This window comes from Dioscorea cayenensis, chromosome 5 (genome assembly GCF_009730915.1).
Source record: "Dioscorea cayenensis subsp. rotundata cultivar TDr96_F1 chromosome 5, TDr96_F1_v2_PseudoChromosome.rev07_lg8_w22 25.fasta, whole genome shotgun sequence".
Classification (NCBI taxonomy): domain Eukaryota; kingdom Viridiplantae; phylum Streptophyta; class Magnoliopsida; order Dioscoreales; family Dioscoreaceae; genus Dioscorea; species Dioscorea cayenensis.
In genome coordinates this window covers 25,642,223-25,658,510 of record NC_052475.1, presented here as the reverse complement: position 1 = coordinate 25,658,510, position 16,288 = coordinate 25,642,223, and the positions used below count along the sequence as shown (strand labels likewise).

The following is a 16,288-nucleotide window of genomic DNA, read 5'->3' as shown; positions in this document are numbered from 1 at the left end:
TTGCTTTCCCAAAGCTGGAATTTTTATATGCATTTATACACATATATATTGTTATTAAAATATCATTATTATTAAATATTTATATCAATATCAAAATTATGAGGGTAACTTGCTTTGAATTCCTTCCATCTGTATTAATTGTTGGGTAGAAATGACCGGTTGGTTACGGTTATCCGGTTAGACCTTTTTATTATTATTATTATTATTATTATTTTTATATTCCATTCGACTTCCCCGAATAATGAGTGTTTCCCTTTTTTCTTATTTTTTAATTCCTTTAATAATAATGCTTTATGTTATCACTGCCTTAGCTAAATATTTTAAGAATTAATACTTATATGTCATCACTGCTTCATTTCATGCTTTTTTATTTGTTTTACCTGCCGTAGTTTTGATTTGAACTTTATTTTAACATTAAAAAAAAAAAAACTTTGATATTTTATAATATCTAAATGGTAATAATAAGGTTTAATTTGTTTTACAGTGAATGGAATTTAGTTAATTTTCCATGAAGTATGTATGTTTTTTCCTTTGGCATCTCGGTCATGGGGGGAAAATACCAAAAACAGCTAGCATTGTTAGTTCCATCTTAGAAGCATAATTAATATAAATATTATAATAAATAATATTTTGGTTTTAAATTTAATTTAATTTTTGTGTAATAAGATCCTTCAAACTCAGAGGAGGTGGAAAGCTCAATGTAATGCATAATATAATTAAATAACAATAATAATAAATTATAGAGGAATTGTTTTGAGTACTTTGAGAATATAGTTAAAACATGGAGTATAAGATAAAACAGTAATATCTATGAAACATATCATATATAATGGAATGGGGTAGTATGTTATTAAAAGAACATTTTCACAATAAAGATGAAAAGTTGGAGATTTTATTATTTAATTTAATTAATTTATTTATTTTGAAGCATGCTCCACGAAGGAGCTATTGTTAATTGAAACCAAGTCCTTGAAGAAAGGAAAAAGACAAGTGGGGGGACTAGTTATGAGGGACCATCCTCACAAGTGGGAAAAAAATTAGTGGATGGGATTTCTCTTCAATATGTGTAAACATATCCATGCATTAAAAGACTTGGTTAATGGGTGTAATTATAGTAATCCCTCTGTATTAATTACAAAAGTTAATATTTAATTGATTGTTACTAAAAAAGATATTGGAATTGAGGTCAAACGATCTGCAGAAAAGTTGTCCACAATTTTTACTCTTCAAAATTTTCCAAGTTAGCTGTCATGAGTCTTTATGTTAACCTGTTAAGTCTTTATGTTTACCTGTTAGGAACCCATCAATTTCATGGGTGAGATAAGAAAGACATTGTTTCTAGTTGGTGTAAACTTAAAATTACTGTTTTGATTTAATGACATTTTTATCACTTGAACTAATTTTTATCAATTATATATATATTATTTATTTATTTATTTATTATTATTTATTTATTTTTTATAAGTATGAACAAATTATATCAAGACTGAGTATAAATATAAAGTTAATACCTCAATATATTTGTGCTCCACACTGTGTTTATGGATGTTCAAACTTGCTTCTTCAAAAATATGAACACCTTATATGAGGATCTAATATCAATAGAGAAAGAGGTCATTGCCTATCTTATATTTTTTTTCTTGTAAAAAACTTGATAAGATAAATAAAAAATAATTAATTAAAAAGATATGATGTATTCTTTGATATATTCACCTTATGATCTTGTTTCTTATCTCTTTGTTATTCATTTATTTTTATTAATTTTATAAAAATAATGAAATAAAATTATAGCTTTAAATAGTTATGATGAAATCAAAGTTTTTTTTGTTTGTTGGCACTAGGTCCACTGTGCATTTTTTTGCTAATAAGAGTCATAAGACAAGTTCGAACTTGACTCATGCGGGTGTTACTAGCTTCTTACTTGTCCATTCATCTATGTAGCTTGTTCACTTTATAAAAAAAAATTTATGATAAAACTATTTTATTTTATTAATTTTAAAAGCATACCTATTACTTACGAGTCACAACAAAATTTAATTTTCAATTTCACAACCATGTAACAAGAGAATTATCAAAAATTTAGAAAATTAGAAAATACCATTATTTATGTGGAAAATATAAATATTTTTTTTTTAGCTTGACTTATAAAAAATCTATTTAAAGTTTTTTTTTTCTCAAAAGCTTCTAATGTAAATATTTCTTAAAATAAATTTAGTAATTGCCATAGTTTATGAAAAAAACACACATTGCTTTTATATCCACCGTAAACAAATCTAAACATCAAAAGAGATAACACATTTAACAATAAATCAATCAAACTCACATAAAAGCAACATGGGATGGAAAAGCAACACATTTAAATAAATAAATAAATAAATAAATGAAACATTCGGATTTGCAACTACCACAAAAGTGGTGGCCATATTTCAAAAGTTAAGAACCATTTTATTACTTTCAAATATATATATATATATATATAAAGAAAAAATTGATGTTGATGGGAGACATCACTAAGGTTGAAGAGTCATCACAAACGTGCAAATGTTTAGTCTTCCAAGTTGAAGTTGATGCGTGCTTGACTAACAAGAAAGACCCACAAATTCTGCTCTCAGAGAATCCACGTATTTGCTTGAACTAGTACAACACGTCTCCCATTAAATAATATTTATTTAGCTTTTTTTTTTTCCACCAATAATTACATATATAGTATTCAAAGTTGAAATATGTATATATATGTGTGTGTTTATTATTCAAAGGTTTATTATTAGAATAATTTGGTCACATTTACAAATTACTACACTAAAAACTTGATTAAATTTTTATAATTATCTCTTAATGGCTTGCCACTTCTTGATTTCTTTCCACTCTCAAGATATTAATTATGACAAAATAAAAATAAATAAATTGATGATATCTTTTCAGAATAAAAAATTTATTTTAGAAATATATATATATATATATATGTATGAAATCCTCTTAGATTTAAAGATAATTATCTTATTTAGTAATTTAAAATTTTCTCAAAATTATAAAATCAACTAAATCAGCCATCCTAATTTTCTAAAATTTTAGTGATTTCAAAAGATACAAAATAAACACGTCATAAATTGATAAAAGGGACTTTCAATGATATAATATAAAACATGAAATTATACTAATAAAAGGCAGCATCATAAGCAAGAAGCCAGCAAATATACAAAGATTGGATATATGTACATGCATTTATGTTCTTAACTTCCCTTGTCTCTCCTTAGTAGTAGATTTTGCTTTTTCTATCTGGCTTGGAATGATGATTATCATTTTATTTTATAAAAGAGATGATAATGATATGATGCTAATTAAACAAACATTGACATAATAGATCTAATTTACAACTGATGAACATATGTTTATTTTGGGCAAAAACTAATCCACTGCTGAGAGACAAAAGACAGGACAGAATGAATATACCCTGGAAAAGATACTTGGCTAATCATGTACACAATACCACTGAATTTCATACTGTCACATTTTGCACAAAAGTTTTAGAAAGCCAACAAATGAGGTTAAACAATCAAAGAGACCATCAAATGAGGGTTTCTTCTTTGATATACAATAAATATACACTGGTAATACGAGCAGATTGCTACAAAATTTAAGCTCATAAAAGCTTTTGAGACATCCGGCAAAGCGAAACCGGAAAATACAACAGGTGTTAGACATTTTCTCTGAAAATTCATGACAGATGCATCTCCAGATGGAAATAAGGATGGTAGTCAGTTGTTTTGTTAGAAGTTCCTCCTACCACGTTTTCTCCTGAATGGAGTCACGCAGCCTGTATGATATAGATGGAGGTGGTGGCTTTGACAAACCAATGGATTGGGGATGTCGAGATCAACCTTGTAGAAGGCCCAGCTGCTGCTCTTCAATGTCTAGTCCAGGAAATTGGTGGACTTTTATCCTGGTCTTCTCAATCTGCAGCAAATTTTAAGACAGCTTTACAACAAGATAAATATATATGATCACACAAAGTATAATGAGAAATTCAGACTATGGCATATTATAAAAATGCCAGGTTAGTTGACTACACTCCAGAATAAAAATTGCTACTAAGATTCACTTGTTTGGGTCTTCAATCCAAAACCAGCCTACAGATGCACATACAGCAAAAGTATAATATAGTGTGAATTCAAGTGGAGTATCTGAGACAGTGGATTGAACAAGAAGAACCATATAATTCATAATCAGGAACTAAATTTGATGGATTTGATAATGTGCCATTCAAACCTTCTTTACTCCCTCATTCTCACCCAATAGAACAGGTATGGGATCGAAAGTCCATTTTAATTACACCCATGCATCTTCTAGCAGATCTGGATTCATGCCATGGCCTCCTGAATTGATTATGTAACAGTGGCAAATTCATGGGCGGGTCCAGTAATTGTCTAGACATCACATCACGTGCAATACAAAAGTCAAACTTAGGGAAGGTCTAGTGGCCAAAAAGGATCAATAAGTAAACCAATGGCTTTAAGAGCTCAAAAATGCTAAGAATTGAATTTGCTTGCAACAGTAGAAATATTTTTATTGTACCCACATAACTTTTGGACCTAGGAAAGAGAAAAACGCACATTGAATTGGGCTTGCTTTGAGGTAAAATAGTAAATTCTCCTTTGAACTTTCTTTTCAGGATACTATTAAATATTTTCATGCCAAGAGATAACATTGCAATAAGGTTAGAGATGAGAAATGGCAGCAAAAACATGTTCAAAAGACAGCAAATAATAAATATTAGATGAGTTTAAAGCCAATTGTAGTGCATAATGTCAAAATGCAATGGAGGAAAACTTCTTAATCAACAATCCACCATTTTCTTTCTGTACCAATGACATCAATGGCCAGGTGCCCATCATAAACTAAACTGAAGGTCCATACTTACAAAATTAATTCAAAGAGAAACACGCATTTCCACACTCAATGTAAACTTAATACCAAATGCCTGGATATTTTTCATGAGCACTAATTTTATACTCCAGTATGAACTACTTGAGGTGTGATGTACAATCAACCAAATAATATTATTTTTGGCTTAGTTTTTCTTGATCAGATGCCTTCACCTATTAGGCAGATCCACATTGAACAGAAGGACTACAGAGAATAGACCTTCCTGGAAAAATTTCAGGTAACTGAAGACTTAACAACTAAGTGTCCACCAAGTAATGCATTTAGAAAAGCACTTACCATGACAGAGATTTCAATACAAAGCAATACACCCACGTTTGAGGCATAACCCAAAATAACTCTCTCGCTAGATGCAAACAAAAACATATCATCTAGTTAATGAGTCAACCCAAAAGCTAAGCTGATAGGATGAGAAACCTAGACGCATACATTCAAGTCCAAACATATTACAATACCAATGTGAGACTATTAATTAGTCTAATGAAAACAGTTATTCCAAGTTTCTTATGGAATAATTAAGAATAGAAATAGTTTCTTTTTACAAAATTTAGTTGCATTCTATAGATTAATATAATCATTAATTAATACTAAAATTAACTTAATTGGCTATGCAACTGAGATTTAGCATCCATTTTAATTAGTAGACTTAAGTTTAAACCCTACTTGGGGAAATTTTGATTAATTCCTAATTGAAGAATGGAGAACTGAATTTAGTTGCTTTGACTGTTGGAGTAAGTAACCCATTCTGTTCCTTCTATTGCATTCTATCTCATCATATCCCATTCAATTCTATGGCATTTTGAAAATCACCGTCCTCAATGTAAATCAGGGATACAACCTTGTCAATAGCCTAGGGGCTATTTACTTGCACCTCAGCAATTAAAAGAATTCTCAGATGATGTGCTAGCCGTGGGCCAAAGATACAATCATTGATTCTCCCCATAGGCCATAATTACCACGAGCAAAACAACAATGACGAGGTACAGAATTTAGCTATGCTAGTAATATTTGTACGTGCTCTACTATTTTGCCCAAACCTAGCTAAGGAAGGATTACAGGGAATACAACACAAATATTTAATGATCGAAGCATTCATGATCAATAAAATAAATAAATAAATAAATAAATAAAACCCTTTCCATTTCAATAGCTCAATGTCAGCTATCTTGATAATGAATTTCCTGCAAAAGATAAAATTAGATGTGGCCAGATGTGAGCAGAGAGTTTGAACCTTCGACACCGCTGGTTCCTAGCCATGTGCTCTAAAACATTTGAGCTAGAGACCTCACCTTCTCTGTCTATTGGTTTGTTCTAGAAAAGCATCTTCAAAAAGAACATTTTCTTTTCCTCAATTATTCTAGAGCTAAGAAGATGTAGATGCGCTTTGCTCTCCATAAAAACTATAAGCACAATGGGTTCCAAGGTGTGAAGTGGAAGAGTATCACACATTGATCGACTAAACAGAGTTTCAACAACTAAACTAAAGATCATTTTTGGGGATCTTTCCTTTCTTAAAATGGAATGAACAAAAATAGAATCAGATTAATTCCCAAAATGCCTTTTTGAATCTTCCCCAATGTCCTGCCTATTTACGGAACATGAGAAACAGATGATTATTGAGCCAAAAGTCTTTCTGGAAATATCCACTTTTCCCTGGAGAGACAGATAAGATATCCAGGCATGACGGCATCTTGATACCACCAAGAGCAAACAGGGAAAAAAATTTTAATGAATCAAAAAGAATTGAAAAAATTTAGATTTATGTTCAACGAATCACATCCCACCAAGGAGAAAAAGTATTTTTGTTTCAGTTTCGACCTGTAGTCACATAAGAAATAGCTGATGGAAAATTTTAGGAACACTTTTTCCCATCGGACCTCTTATAGGAAAAAGATAATGTCAACTTAGGATTGTTAATTATATCCTTTATAGAAATAGCAAGTCAATTCGAGGAATTTATCACACAAGTAGTCAATTAGTTTGAACTTGCTTAATATTGAAATTCAGACCAAGAACAAAAATGATTCTATTGAAAGAGGTTCGCACTTCCTTTTTATTGAGGTAGAGCAAATGATCTAGGAGTAATACCAAAGTCTTTCAAAGAAGGATTACTTTGAATTAGGTCTGCTTCAAGTAATCTCCATCTGACTTTTTCCTTTAGTTTGTTGAATAAATATGCCACTTGGATTGACCACAAGTTAAAACATGGTTAGAGCACTCACCAAGGTTAAATCCACTATTAGTTCTTGAATCAAGACTCTTTTGGTAAGTTTGGTCTTTGAACTCTAACATGGGTCTTTTTCAGCTCTTGAACTATGAGGAATATTCATCAAGATCCTTTGCCACAACACTATGAGTGTCATGAGCTTAAATACTATTTTTCATGACAAGGTGGACCGGCAAACTTACATGGTGTATGTGTCATGGACATTTCAATCTCTGTCATATCATCTCCACATGTCATGTGGTTAGTTAAATTTTATTTATTTTTGAACTTTTTAGTTGTTAGTGCAATAGCTTATGCGACATCAACAATTTTAAATAGCCACCATTAAAAATTCAAAACAAAAATGCTGGGAGGCATAAATTGCATTTGTTAATGTGAAGAATGCTAATAAAGAATGTCCATTAGGGAGTCGATGGTAATGCAAAATATCTGTAGAATATTTGCTAGAAATGATGTATCTTCCTATGCCCGCTTTCTCATTTTTCTTAAATAAGGAATGAGATTAATTATAGAAGTTTGATTGTATGAATAATGATGGTTATTACTGTGAAGATTTTTTTTTTTTATAATTATTTTTATAAATATCTCGAAGATTTGAGTTTTTGTCACGCCTCTATACGTGAAATGTAACGTGCATTTTTCATTAGGCATGGCTCACAAATGAGTTACACTTCAATTGCTGACATGGCATAAGTTGCCACATCAACAACTATATGGCACATGGATGATGACATAGCAGGAAAGCTCATTACATGTTATATGCCACATATGCTCCAAAATTGACATCATCAGAAATAAAAATAATATTTCAATCCACTTCATTCATGGTGTAATGGCTAGGGATGTTGGGTGAATATTTAAAATTACCCATTTTTTAGTTCCACCAAAATTGATTGAAGGGCTTAGGTTAAGCACTATTAGTGCACTTGCTCCTTTTTAGTATTAATTAAGTCAAAACTCATAATTACATTGAAAACTTGGGACAAAAATTTTCTCACAAATTCAGATTCAGATTCAAACCCCTTCGTCCAACTTATCACATTTTATTCCAATGACAACCGAAAAACAACCATAATTTTTTAGTTTATTCTTCAGCTTTTAGTTTTTTTTGCATATAACAAAATTGCAAACATCCAACATGTGTATATAATAGAATTATCAATGATTTCTACAATCTCTTTGGGAGTTCGAAAAGAAAGACAAACAGATCTAAAATATAAAGGGTTTGCAGTTCCAATGGTATGGTCCAGCTACTTTTAATTAATTTCAAAGGAATTAACGATAGATTTCACCAACAAATAACTTGCATTCTAAGATAATATGTAAGTCTCATCAAGGGGATGCATAAGCCTATTCAAGTAGATCTCATTGACATACCAGCTCAAGGTGATGAATGCTTGAAAAAGCTTCTGATAGTCTCTTTTGCAAATCATCTTCCTTCTTCCTCATATTCGGAGTTCTCCATTTTCATTACCCCTCTCACCAACTTCTCGATACAAACCTACCAAATAGGATTGAGAATACATCAGTTTTTCAAGTTAATAGTAATAAGGAGAAAAGTCTTCCTTAAATTATAAGTAAAAAGATATCTCCATATAATAACAATTCTATGATCATCTCTTAGAAAAACGCTATCATGGTAATAAAAAGTTTAATTATCTTTTATGCCTTTTCTATATATACCTGGTTCATGGTTACTGCAAAGGAAACTGAGCCACTCAATATAAGAAGGGCCTTGCATTTACCTGTTAAAACAGAGAAAGTGCACCCAAATCTGAGTTGGAATATCCAGAGTGTCTTCGCCAATGTCAAGGATGACTTCAAAATTTCTCTAGCTTGCACAGTGTCATGTAGCTGAAGAGCTAATGTACCCAGAATCGTCAAGAACTGAGAAACAAGTTGAATGTTTCCCAACTGCTGATGTGCAATTTTCAATCCACTGGCAAGACGAATTCTGCATAATATTCATATATAGAATCAGTTAATCACTGCTTAGGTAGTTGTCTTGCTCAAAACCACCTAGGTGGTCACCTGTAAAAAGAAATACTCCATACCGAAGTCGAATGTGCCATCTAACAAAGTTGTTGCAAGTTCAGAAGCAAAAGAAATAAAAAATTTATAAAGAAACACTAGTGCATCATATTGATAATCACCACAAACTTATGGTGAAAAGGAAAAATCAGCAATGAACACATTTATGTGTTAAGTATCTCATTTACTTCATAGGACTGTCAGCAAATACAAATTCAACTGGTGTGGAGATCCCCACCTAGCTTCCTGTAGATTATGTTGCCTCATCAACAGAAGTCCATAAGCAAAGACTATGCATGTTTTCTCTCGAACTCCCACATAGGAATCCATAAACTTGTAAACAGGTCCTACCAAATCTAGTGCCTAAACGGAACAAAAGGAGATTCAGTAAATAAATCATGTTAGAAGAAAACACTAAAATTTTCGAAATAATAAGGATTGTTGTTCAAGAAAATTTCACCAGTGAGGATGATTCTGGATCATCAATGCAGATGTAGGAGACAGCAGCATAAACTTGGCACATGGTTTGCATTGATTTGCTCTCAGTTAGCTGAGAATTATCAATATCCAAATAGTTAGATCAGATATTCATAAAATTTAGATCATATAAATGTTATTATCCCTTCAATTAAATAAAGAATTGTTAAATCTATCAACTAATTGAATGGTCAGAAAAATAGTATTGGAACCTTTGTAGCTTCAAGAAAGTGGAAAGCTGCATCATGGAAGCAACCAACAGAATGAGCATACTGCTCCCCTAAGCATTTGAATGGTACATCTCACACTCTTGTAAGATTGTTGGGTAATGGGAGTACCAATTTATCATTTGCACTAAAAGCCTTCAAAAATCAAAGTAACAAACAGCCATCAATTTTATTGAATGAATGATTATATTTGAGCGTGTTAGCCTCAACAAAAATTTTTCTCATAAGTAAAGGTAGGAGTGTTTTAAAAATGAAGGTAAATTAAATAGAGAATGATGCTGCCAGAAATTCACCGCTTGAGCTTCAACAAACTCCTGACCGTGTAAGTTCTACAGCAACTTTATTTTCCAGAAACTGCATTAGAAGCATCAAATAGAGCCCGGACATCCAAAATGGTTGAGTGTTGTAAATCCACCTCTACACAGCAAAGAATTATCTTTCAGGTAAACACTCTAAAACACTAATATTTCCACTATCCACAAAAGCACAAAAATTTCTATCAAGAAGGCATAGATACTGGAATGACCGCTGACTTGATCAGAATCATGACATAAAACTAGATTCAACAAGAAGTTCCTCATAGTGAATTGGATTGGGCTATAGGCCTTAGCTGAACTAAAGTGATTTGGCAACGGTTTAACACCATGCGGCGTAAAACCCAAGCAACTGTGAAACAGGCCCAGCAAGTGTCAGGCTGACTTTTTCAGATGGGATAAAAATTTCAACAACTAAATGTTAGGTGTCCAAACCAAGAATTAATAAGAAATCACACCATAAATATGACAACAGAAAAAGAAAGACATACCGTTTTAAATATTAGGGAAAGAATAACCTAAAATATTAGCAGCATCACCATATAATAAAATTTGGCACTTTTATTTCAATGAGATTCACATAGGTCAAACAAACATCCATAGAAACTTTAATTTAAATGAAAGAAAGGACTTGGTGTTTTTGTTCAGAATGGCATAATAAGGGTGTGTCAGAGTAAGTGGCTCCAGAAGGAAGAGTCAATTTTTATCAATATTCAACATAAACTCGATATTATGTAGAAAAGTATGTAGAGCTTTTAACTCATACATGTACCAAAACCTAGCATTATGATCTAGCTAAAACCTAAGGGGCTTCATCAGGATAATAAACCTAAGCAATAAACTATGCAGTTTTATATAAATATGAGATTAGTAAAACCTTCGATTTTGGTAATCAACTAATTTATTTTATAAGGATGCCCCATATAAACCAAAGTAAGTTTTTGCAAGTTCACAACAGAAGCACTTAGTAACAACTCAATGAGACTTGCACTCCCTAGACCAGTCATTGCCAAAGCCTTGTGCTCTTGGGATACACCTCTTAGTATCACAAGCACCAAACAGCCGAGATAAAATTCCATAAGATGAAAAAGTTTACCTCTCACACCATCACGGATTCCTAGTTTGAGTAGTTCCTCTGCATGCAAGGAAAACATCAATTTATATTAGACTTTAGGACAGAGATGCATGTTCTGCTGACCTAATTGAAGATGAGAGTCAATTAAATTACAGATTGCAATTAGAGTTTATCAATCTTTTGAAAGGGGGTGGAAATGCAGAAGATTGTGCATTCCAAGGAGTATTTCAAACTGATATTCTCACCATGAATCAATTGGAGCCCAGATTGTATCCTTCTCCCACACTCCTTAAATACTCCTTTTGGGCGTCCGAGCTTGACAACCATGAGATCAACCAAAGCGTAAACAGCCGCCTTAGGAATCCACTCACCATCCAAGGGTGCAGGTGCCAAAATTAACTTCTCTCCAAATGATGACCACTCGACCACTGTCTCGAAGCCAGTAGCAAATCTCAACCGCTCCTGCAATTGAACCTGCTTCTCACTCAATGCAAACCTCTCCCTCCTATGCAAATTAGGCTGAGAGAGACTCTGGCTCACAGCATCCAACTCCATCTTCAAATCCTTTACACACTGCACCTTTTGGATATCATCCTTCATGGTCGCATCCAGCTTGTCCACATGCTGAGAAGCAGCCTTGTAGTCGCAGATTCGGAGGAGATAGAAAGCATGCAGCAGCTCAATGTAGTAGAACAAGCCACCACATTTCTGTCTCTGGATTGTTCAACAGGAGAGCAATCAAACTGAATAAATATCTGAACTTTCGGATTTTAAAGCATAGAATTCAAGGAACATACTAAAAATTAATCACTAGAGAAATCATCATAAGTCGAATTCAAAATTCACCAAGAATGAATTCACACCAGATCGGCAGAAACAGAATCCCAGATAACGTCGCAGCGCTCGACAGCAATAGCAACCGAGCCAGAGTCCTCCCAGTGGAGAAGCTGCACATGAAGAGAAGAAGCAGCAAAGAAAGCCTGAAGTTCCGGTCTGCGAAGATCCCCAGCAGCAACAAGGCCGGAATCAAGCGCCACGAGCGCAGCAGGGCAGTCGCCCTCCACCGCCAGCACGGAGGCGAGTTGCGCTTGGAGATTACAGGACCAGAGAAGGGCGAAATCGCGAGGAAGCAGAGCGGCGTCGGTGGAGGAATGGAGCAGGTTGAGGGCGCGGACAATGATTTGCTTCTCGTGAGGGATGGCGCCAGTGAGGTGGTAACACTGGGCGAGGAGTGAGTGGGCACGAAGCTTGAGGGGCAGAGCAGACGGGATAGGGGTTGAGGAGGGAGGTGGGCGCGCTCCAGGTTGGCCTTGGCGTGGTTGAGGTTGTGCGTGCGGTCAAGGAGAAGCGTGGCGAGGCGGAGACGAGAACGGATCTCAGTCATGGGGAGGAGAGAGGTGCCGCTCTGTAGCAGGGCCTCAAGGCACTTCACGGCGCGGGCATAGTCGCCGGCGCGCTCCGCCTCCTCGGAGAGGCCCCAGAGGCCCTCGACAACGGCATCCATGGCCATCAGTGATAGTGATCGAGGTGTTGTTGATCGAGAGAAGAAGAAGAAGAGGAAGAGAAGGTCATGATGATTCGGGAGTGAAACGTGACTTGTACGACTCTTGTGGACTATTTTTGCTAAGTGGATTTTTATTTTAGTTTTTATTTTTTTTTTAAATGGTAATAATAAGTATTGTATTTGTCATATACTCCTTTATTATTTTTTTATGGTAAATTGTTTTTTTTATTGAGTAAATTATCTTATCAATTTGGCGGTGTTTGTTGTAAATTTATATTAGGAATCTACGGATACAATATGTGTTTGAAGATTTAGGATGGGGTTGTGATTCTAATCACTACCACATTTAAATAATAGATATTACATTATATTACATTCTAAATTATAATATATTGTTTGTTATGTGATTAATTAATTGTTGATTGCCAATCTATAATATACACTATTTATGGTTTGATGGTAATATAAATACTTAAAAATATTTATATAGATAAAATTTAATAAAAAGTAATTATGAGAAATAGTAAATAAGTCAATGATCATTGGGTATATTGATATCAGGTCTTTGCTTAGGTATTTGTGTTACCGAAATTACGGATTTTCTTTTTTTTGTCTACGTTTGTAGTTTATTTATATTTATAAACTAATAATAATAATAATTAAATAAAGATAAAGGTATTTGTTTTTCAAAAAGATCTCATAACCTTTTTGTCAATTATTTTTCCCTTTCAAGCATTTAGAATAACATCTTATCTTTCACTTATTAGGTTAAATTATACATCACTAATTTTTAAAATTACCTTTAAATAAAAAAATCTATTTATAATTCATATTATTTGATATTATATATATATAATTAAGTTTAATGAATAATTCATGGTTTTTTTAAAAAATAATTGACTATACAATCAACTCTAAACAGAAAATTAATGAATTTTTAAATTAAAAATAGAGCATTACATAGTTTTTATATAATACATTAATATGTAGATTATATAGAAGTTATTTAAAAAGTAACCTAGATTCCTTTTTCTCTGGGTTTTACTCCTCGTGAGCCAGTGATCGCCGTCGCGGCCTGGTCGTGCCCAGCTCCTCATCGCCTCCCTGTCATCGTCCATTGGACCTCTAGGTGCCTTTTTTTGGTCACTACCCTTCTCCCTTCTTCTTAGCTGCTCTTGCTTCTCATCATCCTCCTTCTCAATAGCTTCTTTTCTAATCAATTCAACTGTGACGCATTAATCCCTAGAAATTTGTAGCTTCTGCAAATTGTGAGGATTTTTGGGGAAGAAAAATTTGATTTCGCTAGTTGTTTATGCAATTACATAGGATGCATCTCAATTTTTCATTGCTTGATTCGAATTTTGTTATGCTCTCATGGGATTTCTAGGATTTTCAATTTATGTATATATATATAAGAGAAAAAAAAACCTAAACTAAGTTAGAAAGCATCTGTTTTTAATGTGGAAGTTTTAAAATTGCATATGTGCTCCCAAGGCCTTTTTCCATTGTCTTGTTCTGGTTTGTTCTGAAAATTTTGAAGATTTACAACCAAAATCTCCATTTCACACAGTCACAAGTTTACAACCAACAATGGACTTAGTCTAGGGTCTATGTGTTAGAAATCTTAGGTTTATTGGGTTATGTACAAATAACAACTTACAGAACTTATAGGGTTTATGCTCAAGTAATTTGAACATTTTAGTTATTTTGTAATTTTCATTCATTATTTCATATCTACATTTGAAAATTTTAGTTTTCAATTCAACATTAGGTAAAACAAGTACATCAGATTGGCAAATACTTAGATCGAGTATAATTTTTGAATGTTTTTAATTAACAAATGCCCACTGTAAAAAATGTAAATTTGGATTTTGCACTGTTTTACATTCTTTTTAAAGTAAGGTTGTTTTACACATTGTTTTAAACTTGAGGGTTTGAGTGAAAGCATACCTTTCATTAGGAACGACAGAGTTGACCTTCTTTATCAATTGCATTCCATAAATATGCTAGCCCATTGATCAGTCAGGAAGGAGAGAAGTAAGAAAGGGGGAGAGGAAGGATGCCACACAGGACCCGGGCCCATGACAGGGCTCTTGGTGTTCATGGGTGTGAACCTGGCCTTGGTTTCCACCATCACCCCTGTCTATGATTTCGTCTGCTTTCATCCCTACTGGGAACGAAGGGTATAATATGCTTACCTTTATCCTATAAAATACACGTGTATCAGTGTATGCTGCTCTGCTTTTTTTCTTATATCATGTTTAGAATGCCTGTTGTCAGTCCTGCTTTTAAAGTACTCTGTAACTATGAGTTTTAATCATCCAATAAAATAAACGTCAAGTCTCACTGTGTTTGTCATGACAATTTCTATGTTAATGTGAAAGAAAAAAAGATTTATATGTTGGCATAGCAGCTTGTTTTATGTACTGATTCCAGTATGAATGTTTATATATTCAAACTTTGCAGTTTTCAGAAATTCAAGAGTTCTTAGGATCACAGCTTTTAATAAATGATTATAATTCACCTCTTAGTTGGAAGTTATTACACATTGTAACGAAAAGATGAGATTATGCCTCCATTAGCTATAGAGGAGAAAAACATTTTCAATCTTTTAATGATGAAATGGTTTTAACCATCATCCCGAACACTTGAATACGAAATAAAGAAGATCTTAAAATGGAGTGTTTGAGTTATATGTTTGTTTCAATAGCCGGATGGTTGCAAGGGCTTGCCACTCCTCAGCCTACACTAGTCAAGTTATGAGAGTAAATATTCTTGTCTGACTGTTTTCCCTCTTCCTAGTCTCTCTTTCCCTAATAAAACAATGATAAGTCATGGGAGGCTACATTCCCATCAGTCTAATGTGGAAAGTCCATCAGGTTGCCACATCTTGATTGAGAAGTTTTTTGATTAGCAAATTCACTGACGATAACTCATTAATTGAATTACAGCTAGCTTGTGTCTTTTTGAGAATTTAACAAGTTATTCCTGTACAAAAAGCTTAAAAATTGCCAATATGGTAGATGTCATATTAGACCTAGCATGTGTTAAAAAATCTTTTAGCATGGATTATTTGTGACCCAGTTCTAAGCAAGGAAAAAGCTATGTGATAGAAGATGGTCTGCAACTTTTGAGTGTGCTGAGAATTCAGGTAGATTTCATGTGTCAGTGTTGTGTTTATGGTGTACTCCAGGAGTATGTCTTTTGTATGACATTTTTTCTCATTTGTTAGAAGGCATATTGTGAAGACTATAGATGTGTCTTTTTGCGTTTGTGTGTGTTGAACTAGATGAAATTGTTAACCAAGAAGTTCCTCTTTTGTACCCTAAGGATGAATGATTATTGTCTTGTATAAGTATGGCTTTTGTATGTGTGGGTGCATGTGTAAATCCCTGTAATTAACCAGGAATTATACCTAAATAGCATCCACAGCATAGCATGAATATTTGCATCCTTGTATATATATACAGATATAGATATTGATATAGATAT

General features: G+C 33.3%; 1 pseudogene; it reads right to left on the bottom strand.

Moving 5' to 3' along the window:
- Positions 1-3,873: 3,873 nt before the first annotated feature.
- Positions 3,874-12,887, bottom strand: LOC120260178 (annotated as a pseudogene).
- Between the last annotated feature and the right edge of the window lie 3,401 nt (positions 12,888-16,288).